General features: G+C 35.9%; 2 long non-coding RNA genes across 2 annotated transcripts; one reads left to right on the plus strand and one right to left on the minus strand.

The window, feature by feature from the left end:
• Positions 1 to 6: 6 nt before the first annotated feature.
• On the minus strand, positions 7 to 1,423 carry LOC118735463. Its single transcript, XR_004992600.1, has 3 exons — positions 1,383 to 1,423; positions 738 to 762; positions 7 to 215 (listed from the first exon to the last, which is right to left on the minus strand). It is a non-coding gene; the product is annotated as an uncharacterized LOC118735463 (long non-coding RNA).
• Positions 1,424 to 7,636: 6,213 nt separating this feature from the next.
• LOC118736648 lies at positions 7,637 to 8,251 on the plus strand. Its single transcript, XR_004992755.1, has 5 exons — positions 7,637 to 7,678; positions 7,739 to 7,800; positions 7,853 to 7,918; positions 7,975 to 8,102; positions 8,158 to 8,251. It is a non-coding gene; the product is annotated as an uncharacterized LOC118736648 (long non-coding RNA).
• The last annotated feature ends 7,609 nt before the right edge of the window (positions 8,252 to 15,860 follow it).

A 15,860-nucleotide genomic window follows, 5' to 3' on the forward strand; every position in this document is an offset into this window, starting at 1 on the left:
TTTTTTTTTTTTTTTTTTTTTTTTTAATTAGCAATGTCGTCAGACATTAAAACGTTGGCCAGGTATCTTATTAACCTCAGGGGCCAGGTTGTCCAACAAACTTTAGCAAGTTCTAATTCGTCTTTGTCGTAAGCGTATATCCACACAGGCAGGTCCAGCGAAGGGAAGATCCCACGAAGACCAAGAGTGGTGGCTTACAACTTGAAACAGAAAAACTAAGACGCAAAGAATTACACAGTGACAAAATTAGAAGTCAAAACGTAAGATAATCAACTAACTCTAAGTAACTTAAACTGACCTCACAAAGCAATTTAGGCACTTCAGAAATTTGGGATTACACCCAAAAAAAAATTGTAATCTACTTTTTTTTTTTTAAAAAAGAATACATTGACTCCATTCTTAATTAATATTATTCTTATAATTTAAATTATTTATATATTTTTTTTTTTTTTAATAATTTGTACTCGAATTGTACTTTAGTAAGCACTACAAGGGTGCGAATCACAGCCATACAAATGCAATACAATCATTTAATGAACAGTCTTTTGCAATAAAAATCACCAATACGAATTTCAATTACTCGAAATTTTATCTTTTTTTTGTTTTCTTTTTTTTTTTTTTATCCAAACTCTACTCTTCTAATATACATAACTATATGTACACATATATTACTATACTTATTATTATTAATGTATATTTCAATCTCATTAACCCTAAAGGACTTTGTCCAGCTTTACCTTGTGTAGAAAGTGTATTAGCTCACTAAAAAGATACAAATTAGAATTATTAAAAAAATCTTTTAAATTATTACAATTGTTAAAAAAGGTATACGTGCTTCTAGCGGCTGAAAATTTACTACACTGAAAAATAAGGTGATCACTAGTCTCTCTGATTCCACATACATCACATAAATCATTTACACCTCTTAGAAATTTGCTTAGAAACGTCCTACCATATGTGTGTCCCATCATCAACCTGTTAACTAATTTGATATCATGAACACCAAAATTACATTTTTTGTCAGTAAACCAAGGACGCCTTTTGATATCACTGATATTACCCGCAAAAAAACTACCTTTAGTACAACTAATTTCTCTAAACTCCACTTCCCACTCAGTCCAAATAGCACTTTGAATTTGCATACAGCCTCCCCCAAGGTGAGATCCATTTCGATGGGTAATCCCTCACTAACTGCAGCTCTTGCAAAATGATCCGCTTTTTCGTTAATTCCAATACCTACATGACTAGGCACCCACACCAACATGGCACTGACGCAATTTGACTTAGCAATCATATTGTGAATGGACGCAACTATAAAATTTGTAGAAGCCTTTTTTCCTATCAAACGTACCGCCGCTAGACTATCCGTGACTATGACCCACCTGTTTATGTTTTTTTTAAGTAAAAAGCTAACTGCTTGTCTCCACACGAAAATTAGTATGTCTACTAAAAGTAACATTTACATTAATTTTGTTAAATAGATGTCGAAACTTGGAATAAATAAAACTGTAGCTCGATTTAACAGAGCTCTCGCCCATCAGATCTTTCCTCAGTTCTTCATTCACAAGCCATTGCTTGCCTAATTCCTTGGCCACAAGCCATTCCGCCCTTTTAAGAGGCGGCAGCTCACCAGCCAATGCAAATCTCGCATGAATAGGAGAACTTGGTGGAAGCCCTAGACACCTCCTTAGCGTATCATTTGAAATACCCTGCAGTTTCTTATTAAACCCTCGAGGAGCATTAGCATAAGTCGTGTTGGCATATTCAGCTTTACTTCTAATAAAGGCTTTATAGAAGTTGATAGCCACTTTGGGTTCCAACCCCCCCTTAATAGTCGTAAGCTTCTTAATCAGATTTTTGCCTGAACTTGCAGCGCTTTTTACCTTATCCACATGATTACTTATTGACGCATTAGCACAAATGGTCCTACCCAGCCATTTAATACTCTTTACCTGCTGCACTTCCGTCCCATCCAGTCTAAGCGAAAAAGTTTTATTACTAGTTGAATTCATTAATAGAAATTTAGTTTTACTGACATTAATATTCAGATTTAAGCTATTAAGCATGGTTCTAATTTCATTTAACTTAAAATTTAACCTATCAATTGCCTCACAATAACTGTTCCCGCTACATAATAGCGCAAAATCATCAGCAAACTGAAAGACTTTTATGTTATCATCACCCAAGCAGTGCAAACTTGCAGTATATAGGTTAAACAACAGTGGCGATAACCAGCTACCTTGAGGAAGACCATTTGAAACCTCCACCCTATCTTTTCCCAAAACCAAAACCCTCCTGGAAAAGAAATTTACCACCCAGTTACGAATCTTATTTTCCACCCTAAACCCAGCCAAAATTTCCCCCAGCAGTGAGATATCAACACAATTATAAGCATCAGATATATCTAATACACACATAAACACTTTCTTTTTCCCTTGTTTAAGCCTACTAGCCCAATGCAAGCATTCATTTAGGCACATCGAGGCCGACTTCCCTTTGCGATACGCAAAGCTATTGCATGGTAAGATATTGTTACTTTCAACCCAATTATTCAATCTATCCTTAATTAACATGTTCAGACATTTCACCACAACAGAAAGTAATGAAATCGGCCTAAAATTCCTAAAATCACTTAAATCTTTATTGGCTTTTGGAATCGGAACAATCTTAATCGTTCTCCACTCCTCTTTTACAATGTTACTATTGAAACAAGATTCTAACTCTCTCACAAGACATAATTTCGTTTCATATGGCAGTTTATTGACCATATCAAACGTAATTCTGTCAGCTCCACCAGCAGATTTCTTTTTACGTTTTAACACTACATCCAGATCCTCAACCAAGAAACTAACTACCTCATCTCTTTCATTAACCATACTGGGTCCACTTAAGACTCGCCAACCACTGTTGCCACCCTGCTGATCCACCTGATTCTTAAGATGGGTGAGATATCTGCCGTTATCCTCACTAATCCACTTAGTACCATATCTACCTCCTTTAACTTGATTAACAAATCTCCAAGCATCACCAGAGTTTGGACATTCATTCAATTGCATTATTCTAGATTTGTAACTATTACTTTTGGCCTCTTTTACCTCTTTCTTCCACACCTCCTCTAATTGTCGGAGTTTTTCAAAATCCTGAACACGGTTCGTTAAAGCAGCTTTTTTCCTCGCCGCCAAAACCAGCCTAAAACGCTTTTTTAGCTCCTCATTCCACCAAGCCTTAGGGGATCTTTTGAGAGAATTTAAATCAATTGACGCATTCTTAATCTCATTTTGTACTGCATTTACAATACTATCCAGCCCCCCACTAACAACACAACCCGCAAGAGCAGAAGCAAGTTTTCTCTTTTGCAAAAACATATTAGGCCTTTTAGCTACATTTTCTACTTCAATAACAATAGGCCTATGATGGCTTCCCCCAACATATCCCAGATTACATTCCCATTTTAACCCTCCAGAAATATTTGTGAACGATAGATCCAGCACAGATAAACCCTGCTGAGTCACCCTATTTACCACAAAAGTCGGATTGCCATTATTTAAACATACCAGCCCAGCCTTCATAGTAGCATTTTTGAGCACTCTACCCTTAGGATCGTCTTTATTACACCCCCAGTCCCGCATTTTGGCATTAAAATCACCAAGCAGCAGAACCTCTTCTTTACCATCCAAAAACAATAACAATTTACTCAACTCATAATCCAAAAGAAACCTATTCGTTCCAGGCGGAAAATATGCTGAAACAATCAACAGATTTCTATCAAGATTTGTAGTTTTAACCACTATTATGTCATGTACTGTATTAAACCTTACACGCTGCAACTTTATATTCTTCCTACCCCCTATAGCAACTCCTCCATATCCATCAGGACGATTCTTAATAACTAAATTAAAGTCTATTAACTTGTGACCTTCTTTAATATCCCCCAAGGAAAACACTTCCTGGAGAACAACAATATCAATACTGTTGTGCTCAATAAAATATTCAATGTAGCTACGATTAGCTTTCAGGCTCTGACAATTAAGTTGTAAAATCTTTACTGCCATCATTGATTGAACTAACTTTAAGTCTGTCATTCACATTTTCTTTAACCAGAAGACTTAAAACCTTTAATATAGGTTCATCCGCTTGAATATTAAACTTTTCAACTAACAAATTTAAAAGCTTTTCAATCTCCGATGTTCTCTCCCACTTAGTATTTTCAAAAACCGGTTTACTACCTCCTTTTATCTCAGTACTTTTGCTTTTACTATTTACTACCCTTTCCTGCCTCACATTCATTTTTGTCACCTGATTATACCTCTTCTTAGTCAGAGTCCTATTAACTATAACCTCATTATCTTGTATATTTCCACCATTCCCACCTAATACGGGAAAATTTGTACCATAATCTTCTAAAATAGAAAATCTGTTATTGGATAGTGTATCCCCATACGAGTCATAGACCTCGCGCTTCGACATCTTCTTTATCGTCATAATCTCAATTACATTTTTCTCTTTTTCCCAACTTGGGCACTTATTCTTGTTGACAGACACATGATCATCCCCACCGCACAAAATACATTTAGTCTCACTTCCAGTACACTTTCCTACATACCTCTCGTCTTTACCACAAATGATACATCGGTTTTTGGCTCTACAAGATAATTTGGTGTGGCCTAACCTCCCGCAGTTGAAGCACTGTTTTGCCCTGGGGAAAAAGTGGCACACCTTAAAGTTCACGCAAAAAATCTTAATAGTTTCAGGGATCGCATTACCCTCAAACCCAATCTTGATAGAAAATGTAGGTAAAAATCTATCTTTATTGTCCGGATCACGCCTCGTGATGCGAGAAATGGACTTAACTTTTATATTGGATTGCATGTTGTTAAAAATCTCATCCTCTTGAAAATCCAATGGCACTTGTCGTATTACTCCATACGTCTCCATAAAACTTCTCGGTATAAAAACCCGAATACCCATCTCTTTTAATTTGCTGTTACTAACACTCTTGTTTGCATTTTCGATCGAGTTGAAAAATACCTTGTACAAGGACCTTCCAACGGCTAGGATGTTGTCCATCCCTTCTAAATTAAATTTCCGAATTTTATCAAATAAAAAAAGTCCATTCTTCAACCTTTTGTTCTCAAAATTAACACTTTTGGAAGTGTCCATGAGTACAATAGCTTCCCCCCTATAGCCAACTTGATATAATTGACTGTACCCACTATCATTACCAGCACTATCACCAGTTTTTGAAGACTCTTTATTCTGATTTTTGGAAACAGCGCCTTTAACTCCACGCTCATTTGACATCACCTGTACCCCACCTGTGTTCACAGCCGTATGCTCAGTCCGATAACCGTCGTCAACAACTTGCCTAAGGCTAGTCACAGCATTTCCATCGGGAAACGCTGAGCAGTCACTACTCTTCACATTTGTCACACCCGTCTTATTCTTTTCAGTCCTATTATTGCAATTGCCGGAATTTAAGTAAACCCCATCATCTCCATTAATTTTGCCCTGGTCGCCTATTTCCATGTGCGCCCCCTCATCACTGGCACAAATCCCCTTACCTTCACCATCACTCTCGCAAAAAACAATTTTGGTCATAACTGTACCCGACACAGTATCACAATTTTCACTGGGATTAGTTTGAACTAACTTGTACGTACCACGCTTCACGAGCATGCCACTAAGTGGAATTTCAGGCTCATTTTGCACAAAATTAATATCCTCGCTAGAATCAGAGAAGTTTTCTAGTAAGGAATTCGCATTTTGCATGCCACTATCTTTCTTTTTTTTGGCATTAATTGGAGCAGGTCTCCCTTTTTTTCTAGTCTTTGCATTTTTACCCATAATAGCAGGCGTTGGTCCATAAGACACGCCGGCCATGATGGCATCACTCGGCGACGCCGAGGCGTCCGCCATTTTGTGTATGAAACAACCGCTACTTATAATTTAGAAAATTTTCAGCCACAGAAAAAGCACTCACCCGATATAAAACGACAATTTGAGCTCACACACCTCTACTCAGGTGTACAATAATGTGCCTATATTGTATTTAACAACTTTAATCAGCAACTATAACTTTAATAAATTCAAACTAATATTATGCGTCGAACACCAGATAAATTGATAACTGCCACCACTCTTCAGCAACACTTCCAAAATTCCGCTGCAACTTCTCACACGTCCATACGCTACGAAGACAAACGACGAATCATGTAGGGATTTTTGACTGGAAAATGCGAACGTACGGAAAAGGAGCAGTTTTTTATATACCCTAAAATGTAAATGAATTTTTGAAATGTGAGTAAATATTTGCATGATTCGGTCGTTTTTCAAGACAAATGTGTCGACTACGGCTCGTACAAATGTCTAAAATTTATTTTTAAATTTCTGATGGCTAAAACGGGACCATTATTAAAACTTCCTCACTTATTTCATTTCATTTCATTTATTAAGAGAAAAAATATTAGTACAATAAGATCATAGATCTTTTATAGTACAAAACAGAGATTAAAAATACCAGTAAAATAAAGTACATACAGATTACTTAAAACAAAAATAAAATAAAATATATATCACATTATACATATGTAGCAAAGATCAACACAGATGACAGGAGAAAGTTAAACATTTAGATAGCGAAACCAAGACTAACAAAAAATAAATAAATATTTGGTTCAGCGATGGTGTTCTTAAAGTGGCTTTTATTCAATCCACTCCTTGCTTTTGATGTTTTTTCATAAATAAATTTGTTTATGTTTTTTTTTTTAATAAACACACACTGCGATTTATTTAAATACAAGACGGACTGGTATACGCGAGGCTTCGCCACGCGCTGAATGTCCAAAATTTATTTTTAAATTTATGATGGCTAAAACGGGACCATTATTAAAATTTCCTCTTTTACACAGACTGCGATTTATTTAAACTAGTATCGCCCAGTTGTCGAAATTCGACATCTTTTTTCATACACTTTTGAATTTTACCTGTCACCAATACTAACTCCTTTATGCGAATTACTATTTTGAAGTCCACCAGCATAATTCATAGGAAAACTTAAAATATAATTGTGAACGTTAATACTGGATTGATTAATGCTAATTCCACAAAGTCTCCTCAAAATTTATTCAGTGGCTTTTGAAATTAGATGAAAAAAGGAACCTCGATTTTCATTTATCAAAAATATCCATATGTATTTGTATGTATAGATGAGATGTTCATCACTGACTAATATATCAAACATATACCAATTCAAACTGTAAATAAGTTTTTGGATTATATTCGTCAGAGATCCTCTTGGAGGTTAAAAACTAAATTGCCCACATCTACATACAAAAACTCTTTCTTTTTTCATCAGAATCGTTAACGGTCGAGAAAGTATCTTGAGGGTTTACAACAAAAGATAATATTTCCTTCTCTAACGGCGGTGTCACACTGGTTTTTGTCAAGACTGGGCCAAAGCCCATGATGCAATAATGAAAGGTGTTATACGTTGGCAACTTCTCGCTCTAATCCGCCATCTTGAACTACCTTAGGAGAAACTGTGTTGTTTCTTTGCTAATTTCACTGAACATTTCCCAAAATATTAGAAAAAAATTCTAAACAAGCTACATTGATTCAATTTTCGTTGTTCGTTTTGTTCTTATTCGCTGACATTTGTTTTCTAATTGCTTGAAATTTGGTAAGTATTGTAATAAAACCGAATTATTTTACAAATTAATTATAATTTTGCATTTATTAGGTAATTTCCTTAGTGTTTTCCTGGCCGACCTGTGCTGGTATTGTAATTAAGAGCTAATACACGTAAGTTACAACATATTATTTTGACTTCATTGATGAACCATTCCATTTGCAGCATTCTCTGGTGAACTGCAGCTGCGGCCGAATTTGATTGTGTGCATCATCCTGCAGATATTTTGAAGTAAGTTGGAACCAGCTCTTTGTTATTTCAAAACCTAATGAACCATTTATTTGCAGATTTTGTGGACGCTTCTGCTGTGCTGCGTTCCTGCTCCGCCCGTGTATTGCTCCGCCCGTGTTTTATAGTGTTGCGTCCCAGTTGCGCCTTTGCATTAGTGTGTGCGTTGTGCTTTAGACACGTTGAAGTAAGGTGAAACCAGGTTTTTGTTTGTTAAAAACCTAAAAAGCCATTATTTGCAGATTGTTTGTATGCTTCTGCTGTGCTGCGTTACTGCTTCACCCGTGTATTAAATTGCAGCGTTCGTGTTAATATAAGCATCGTCGTTTAAGTACAAAACCGCGTAACTGACATTTGTTGCTAAAAATTGGATTTGCTCACACAAGTTCTTGGCTCAATCCTTATCCATTCTTCCTGATACATACTAGCCAAAAATGCGATTGCTTTTTAAAAAAAGAAAAAAAAAATCAAAGGTAATTTTTAGCCAATTCAAACTTGCATATAATAAGACTAAAATTGAAGGGGCTATAAAACTGAGTGCTCAAATAGAAATAGAAATAAATTAACATGAGAGGGAAATAATATCACTTTGAAATAGGGTTGCTATTGATATGACCGATACTGTATGTATATAATAAATTTTGTACAATTAAAAATCAAAGTGGATTTACTAAAATGAACACAACGTATTAATTATAAATTCTGAAATATATTGTTAATTTCAAAAACAAATAAATAATTTGGATGTACGTGAACTTGGGTAATGTATGTATAATTGTTTATATGATTCCTCAAAGTATCCCTTATATAACACTGTGGAACACAACAAAACCTTAGTGCGAATATATCAGGCTTGATAGCTGTTGGCATACCAATAATGCCTCATACTCAGATTTACTAGATCGATTCGTGTTCTCCGAGAAAAAAATTTTCACGATCCAAAAATCTGAAAAATCTTTTTTCTCCAAATTTTGAACATTTATCGTTTTTGGCCTATATTTTATGGCAAATACCATACAAAGCAAATATAGGCCAAAAAACGAAGAATTTTCAAAATTTTTAGAAAAGAATTTGGCCATCAGATCAGATCAGATTTTTGAATCGTGACATTTTTTTTTTCTCGAGAACACGAATTGGTATGGCCAACAGCTATGAAACCTGATATATGCGCACAAGAAGCCCATATGAAATAGGGGGACAAAAGATCACACGTAAATTAATTCCTCTATTTGGCCTGTACAATATAAGGGAAACATTTCAAATTCACAAGGGATAATTTTCTTAGTGATGCGGCTTATATAAGGAGTTATATATGCCATACTGTTCTAGCTGGGTATTCATCAGCTCAAAAATTTTAAGCATATTATCATATTCCTGTGAATAAAAACACGCCTTATTATATTATTTTAATTATCTACAACTTTATGAGACTACCAAGCCATATGTATACCTATTCAGATAATCGGAACGCTGTTGAGAAGGCATAAAATTGAGTACTTTTTCAACTAAAGGGCTTTTTTTCTTCCCGTTTTTCTTGTACTTCCAAAATACAATATTGACCTAAGGTAGTTCGATTTCGAGCTGTCACAACGTACAACACCTTTCATTATTGCATCATGGCCAAAGCCCAATATTTTTTCATCACACGACTGGGCTACCAAGTTACACAAAATTTTATGTTACTCATATGAGTAGTCCACTTGCAAAGTGCGCTATGTACAATTTTTTGGATTTTTAGTTTTTGGTGGATAACGTACCAGTATTTCAAGTTATTTCATGTCTACTAACAACCAAAGATCGTAAATCTATAAGAGGAGACTACACGTTATAATTGTAGCGAGTGTGAACATCAGGAGCGCACCTTCTCTTTTCATCCAATCACAAAACGTATTTGGGTAAAAGAGAAAGAACGCTCCTGATGTTCCCACTCGTTACAATTATAACGTGTTGTCTCTTCTTATAGATTTACGTTCTTTGTAACAACACAGTGCAACATCTTTTTATATTCGTTTTTTTTTTCAAATTTATGGCTTTCTATTATAAAATCACATAACGCTGTTTGCAAGTGGACTACTCATATGTGTTCTAAAAGTGAAACAAATCTGATCATAAATATGATTTCAATCCCTGCGGAATCTATCGGAAGGCAAACGCACTGATCCTTCTTAAAAGTTTTGCACAAAACAACAATTATTCAATGCCATTTTAAAATCTGGGAGAAAATCGTTCCCAATTGAATGATTCTTGCGATTTTATATGTGTATAAATGTAGGTGTATAAAATTCCATTACCGTATAATAAGCGGTTGCAGAGATAACCGATATGAGAATTTCAGTTTTTAATGGGCGGTACCACGTCCCCTCTTCCAAAAACTACCACTTTTTGCCGAAAGTACGGTATTGACAACATATGTTGCTGTGTCCAATTTCAGGACGTTAGCATAGGTGGTTCCAGAGAAAAGCGATATGAGAATTTCGGTTTGTATGGGAAGTGCCACGCCCACTTTCCAAGTACATACCATTTTTCACCGTAAGTAGGGTATTTAGTTACAATCTATGCATCTGTGCTAAGTTTCAGTTCCGCAGCATAATTGGTTTTAGAGATATAGTGGTTTTTACATTTTAGTCTATATGTCAGATGCCACGCGCCTATGTATCGGGAATAACATTTCTGGATTAGAGGAAGTTATATTGTAATCGAGCGAACAGTGCCTCCAAAAAAGGGATTGCAAAATTTTCTTGTGGCGTTTTTATATATAGATAATACTAGACGGCCTCGTAGACGCGAGGCTTCGCCACGCGCTGAATGTGTAGATATTAAATAAGATGCGATTAACCACTAAACAGGTTTCAACCCTACTAAAAAAATAATTTATAACTGCGCATCCCGAGGCCAAGTCCTTTCATTTGGCACTTGATTTCTTGCAATCTAACGAGCAGCCCACAATTTTAAATTTTTCGCACAGGTTGCAGCCCTCTTCGAAAAATAAAACCTTACTGCAATTCGAAGGTCAAGCCTTTTCATTTGACACCTCATTTTTTTTTAAATTGAATGAACTGTGCAAATCTAATGTCATTAACAAAAAATGCCCTCGCGTATTATACATACATAATTTTTAAATAAAAAATAAAACCTTATTGCACATACAGAGACCATATCCTTTCACTTGCTACCTCAGTTTTTAGTCCAACAAACGGTGAAGATCTTATAATTTTTAAAAAGTGGCAACCCTACTCAGAAAGTAATAAATTATTGAACATCTAAAAGCCGAGCCCTTTTTTTTGACACCTCATTTCTTGTAATCCAACGAACAGTGCGGATCTAATAATTTTTTAGACAGGTGGCAACCCTATAGGAATTTAAAGTACTAAGGATAATATTTCTATCGATGCAGATTATACTTAAAAAATCTCGTATAAATCCGTTCAGTGGTTTTTGAGATTAGCGTAGTCAAAATATCCTGACCTTCCTGTTTACTGTACAAGAATTGTGTGATGGAAACTAACACATTCTCATTTATATTACTAACACATTTGCAAATTTTGCGTTGGTTAAAAAGAGACCATTAAATAAGGCCATAAGTTGGAGGAAGACGGAAGATCACATGTACACAAATATTTACATCTCTATCAGTAGTTGCGATCCCGTACGAGTCCGGACTAGTCAGAAATAGTCAGAATCAGTCAGATTTTACTGGAAATCGATCCCGTACTCGATTTTCTGACTATTGAGAGGACAAAAAAGAGAGTAAATACGTTTCTCTCTCTGTCAGAAGTTACCAGTTTTAGTCCGAAAATTTTTTGCTGGTAAATTCTGGTAAATGTGTCAAACGATCAGCTGTAGTGTGTTTGGCAACCAAATTGTAAACAAAAGAAAAGTACACTCTGCTAATTCATGTTGAAAAGTATTTAATTACTTGTGTTGAAACGTGATCTGGCGAGGAACGAAAAAATAAGAGCTAGCCTTGCTGAGAAAAACGCTTTACAAGGCGTGATGCTTTATTTCCTAAAAAATACACATACGTTAGGTTACAATTAATAATTTTTCAATAAAAAACAACTCTTACACTTTTGTGTGCTTCCTCCGCTTAAAACTCCAGATCACGAATGAGTTTTTTCATTAGTGATGTGGTCGTTTTTACAAAATTAGAAATCGATAACAATCGTTACATTACATTATGGTACATTCAGAGGATTGGCTCGCTTGAACAAGCAAGTGACTACTCTAACAACATTAAGGTACAAATAGACTAATACATTCAAATGAACAAGCAAGTAACTGCGCTAACAACTTGTTTAAGTGGATTCTAATGAATTTGAAAGTATTTTTGGTTATTTACATGTGTGAGCTGAGTGTGTTAACATACAAAATAAGCAAAAATTTACAACCAAAATTTGGAGGTTATGTTGAAGTTAACAGAAGTTACCATTTTTTACTAGAAAGCGATCCCATACTTTTCAATGTTACTCTCTCGCTCTGAGCGAATTTTTATTTTTTGACAGTTTTACTAGTCCGAGTCCGAGGAATACGGGATTGCACCAAGTTTTCCACTTAAATGATTTGTCAAATGATAGTCACTGTTATTGCAGGGTTTTATCCGCGGGTTTCGCCCCACGTCTTTATTTATTTATTTATTACTGAAGTCAATGAACAAAAATATTCTTACAGACTACACATGTTGGAGAATATTACTAGTTTAATTACACTAGTTGTGTTTGTTTAAAAATTATCCAGTAACTTGCCAGTAACTCTCCAGTAACTTTATTTCTAAGAATTCGCTCTCATAGAAAAAATTTTCAAAAAAGTACGCGAACGCTATTCCAGTAATAATTTGCAAGTTTGATGAACAGCTGATAAATTGGATGTTTATTCGCAGCAAATTCCTAATAAAACAATATATTTTATATTTAAATAGATCTATTTTGTGAAATCCAACAATAAAAACCCGCAAACAGCTTCCTTATTAGTTTAAATTTAATCCAGCAACATGCTATCAGCTGTTTTTCGTACTGGCAAATTCTTACAAGTAAAAATTTATCCAGTAAAATCCAGTAAAAACTTGCAACTTCAACTGTCATTTTTCGCTCTCTCAATTTCCCCTACTTTGCAATTTTTTGCGTACGTAAACGCCAAAACATGACAATTCGTAAAAACTTTTACTGGATTTTACTGGAAATGACTTTAAGAGCGGATTTGGAAACTGATAAGTCTAGGTCTAAAGAATTTGCGACGACGTTAAACTCAGCTAGAGTTCTATTAATAGGAGCATAAGCATTATATGCCGTTTTGCTGAAGCCAACACGAAATACCTGAAAGCGGCGGAGGTTTCTACTCGGAACATTGAAGTGCAACCTCTCAAGAAGGGAGAGTCAATCCTGCCTTTAGCAATGTCAGATATAAAAGATATCGCCAAGAGTGTTCTTCTGTCATTTAAGGACAGAAGGCTGATTAGACGGCACCGAGACTCATATGACGGAAGCGGGAGTATGAAGTTTAGCGAAACGGAGGAAATTTTTTTGAACTCTCTACAACCTGTTAATATGAATAGCATGATATGGTCTCCAAATAAATGCCGCGTATTCTAATTTAGATCGCACAAAAGCAGAAAACAGCATCTTAAGTGTGTATGGATCTGAGAAATTAGAAGAGTTCCTTCGTACAAATGCAAGCATAGCAAGCGAGTTTTTTATCGTATAATTAATATGCATAGCAAACGTAAACTTAGTGTCAAAGTACACCCCCAGATCCTTGACTTCGTTAACCGACTCAAGCGTAGAGTTTGCAATGCTATACGATGTGTGCAAGGGATTGTGCAGTTTAGTGAACGTCTCTTTGTGACATTTATCAATCTTTAGATACCATCGATTCCTAACGCACCAATTATTAAGCTTATTAAGCTCCAGGTGAAGAGCTGTAACGTCATTGGTGCAGCCAATCTCTGAGTAAAGTTTCTAGTCATCCGCATAAAGCAGAAACTTAGAAGATGAAAAACACGAAGAGATATCATTAATGAACAGGTTAAAGAATAGAGGTCCTAATATGCTACCCTGAGGCACACCTGAGATAGCAACAAAAGGGTCCGAAGCAACACCATCTACGACAACCGCACTTATCCAGCTTTACAAGTAGGACTTAGTCCACTTTAAAAAATTTGAATGAAAGCCAAAGCACTCCAACTTAGTTATAAGAATTTTGTGGGAAATTTTGTCAAAGGCTTTGGAGAAATCCGTTTAAATCGTATCCACCTGCACGCCTCGACGAAAAACTGCATAACAGTCTTCAGTGAAGACAGAAAGATTAGTTAGCGTAGATCTCGCGCCAACATAACCATGTTGATTATTTAGAACAGATCAAATGTTCGACGTGAAAGTAAAGTTTCTCATTAACGATAGCTTCAAACAGTTTGGCAACGGTTGAGGAGTTTTGAGATTGGTCTGTAGTTAGAAATATTATTCATACAATCGATCTTAAATATTGGGGTAATAGAAGTTCGCTTCCAATCATCGATAAAAACTCCAGATGATAAAGATTTGTTGAATCATAATTTCAGCGGTTCCATCAACGAATCACAACTCTTAAATAGAATTGCCGAGTGACCATCAGCACCAGTGTGCGAAGAATTTTTTATGTATCTTATCCCTTTAATTATGTCCTCATCGGAAAGAACGGGTGCGCCAAAGTCAAGGGGAGAAGACGTGGTAGAAGAAAGGTTCCGTCGAATACAATCTAAATCATCGTCGGACACTTCTTCGTCCAAAGCGAAATTAGACGTAAAAAAAATCAGCAAACAAATCGGCCGCATGTTTCACTGAGGTAGCAGTGAATTCCTTATAAAAAAAAAACTGTTTTGGGTTCCACAGTTGCCAATTATTTGGAATGCATACTCTACACTATTGAAAAGTTACATGTTGAACCCGTGACAATGAACAGTTCGCTAAACAACGCGAAGCGAGCGCAATATGTGCACGATGTAAACAGTTATATTCAATCAGCCCACCAAATTATCTGGATTGACGAAACGAACTTTAAACTCTTTTGCTGGAATACACAAGGACGATCAAGAGTTGGCCATCGCGCAGTTCAGCAGTATCCGGCAGAAAAGGCACTCTACGTACTCTTAGTGGGTGATATATCACCCAGTGGAGCTGTCGCAATGGACCGGCAACGAGTTACAGTGTTACGTCGAAGGGTTGGACAAAGTAATGCTTTGGACGACGTTGTGGTAATTTCCGACAATGCACCATGCCACAGCAAGCTAGAAGCTACAATAAATGAGTTCACAAACGGAAGAGCACGTTGTTACGCTTGGGGCCATACATTCCAATACTTAATCCAACAGAAACGGTATGGTCTAAAATTAAAAATCATGTGAAGTCGAATTTTCTTGTGCCCGAACGGCTCCAATACATATGTATATCGAAAGGAAAATGGATGAAGCAAAAGCGACAGTAGCAGGAAGAGATTTCGGTCGGGCAGCACAACACGCCACAACATTCTATGCGGATGCAAAAGCTATACGTCATATGATAGTCGGTGAATATTCTTATAATAAAATGTCGTCCTCAATAGTCTCTTATTTTACGTATATGAGTCCAAAATAAAGTGGACGATTTCTGAAATCTAATTGAGGTATTCCGAAAATTGATTGCCTACTTCTTAAATCCAATTGGCACATTCTAAAATCCAATTATCAATCCTGAAATCCAATTAACGCTTCTTGAAATCCGATCGCCTATTCTAAAATCCAAATAACGCTTCTTCATACATGTGTATGTAATGTTGCATAACAAGCCAATTAATTCAATTATTTCTTTTCTTTTTTTTTAGCTCCGTGAAATGAACTGATTTTATGAATTAATACATTTATTTGTATTTTTTTATGGAATCGGCATCGGCATCGGCCGATTCTTTCCCCATAAGATCGGCATCGGTACCTGAAAAAAAA

This window comes from Rhagoletis pomonella, unplaced genomic scaffold (genome assembly GCF_013731165.1).
Source record: "Rhagoletis pomonella isolate Grant_MI unplaced genomic scaffold, Rhpom_1.0 Rhpom_scaffold_00003, whole genome shotgun sequence".
Classification (NCBI taxonomy): Eukaryota; Metazoa; Arthropoda; class Insecta; order Diptera; family Tephritidae; genus Rhagoletis; species Rhagoletis pomonella.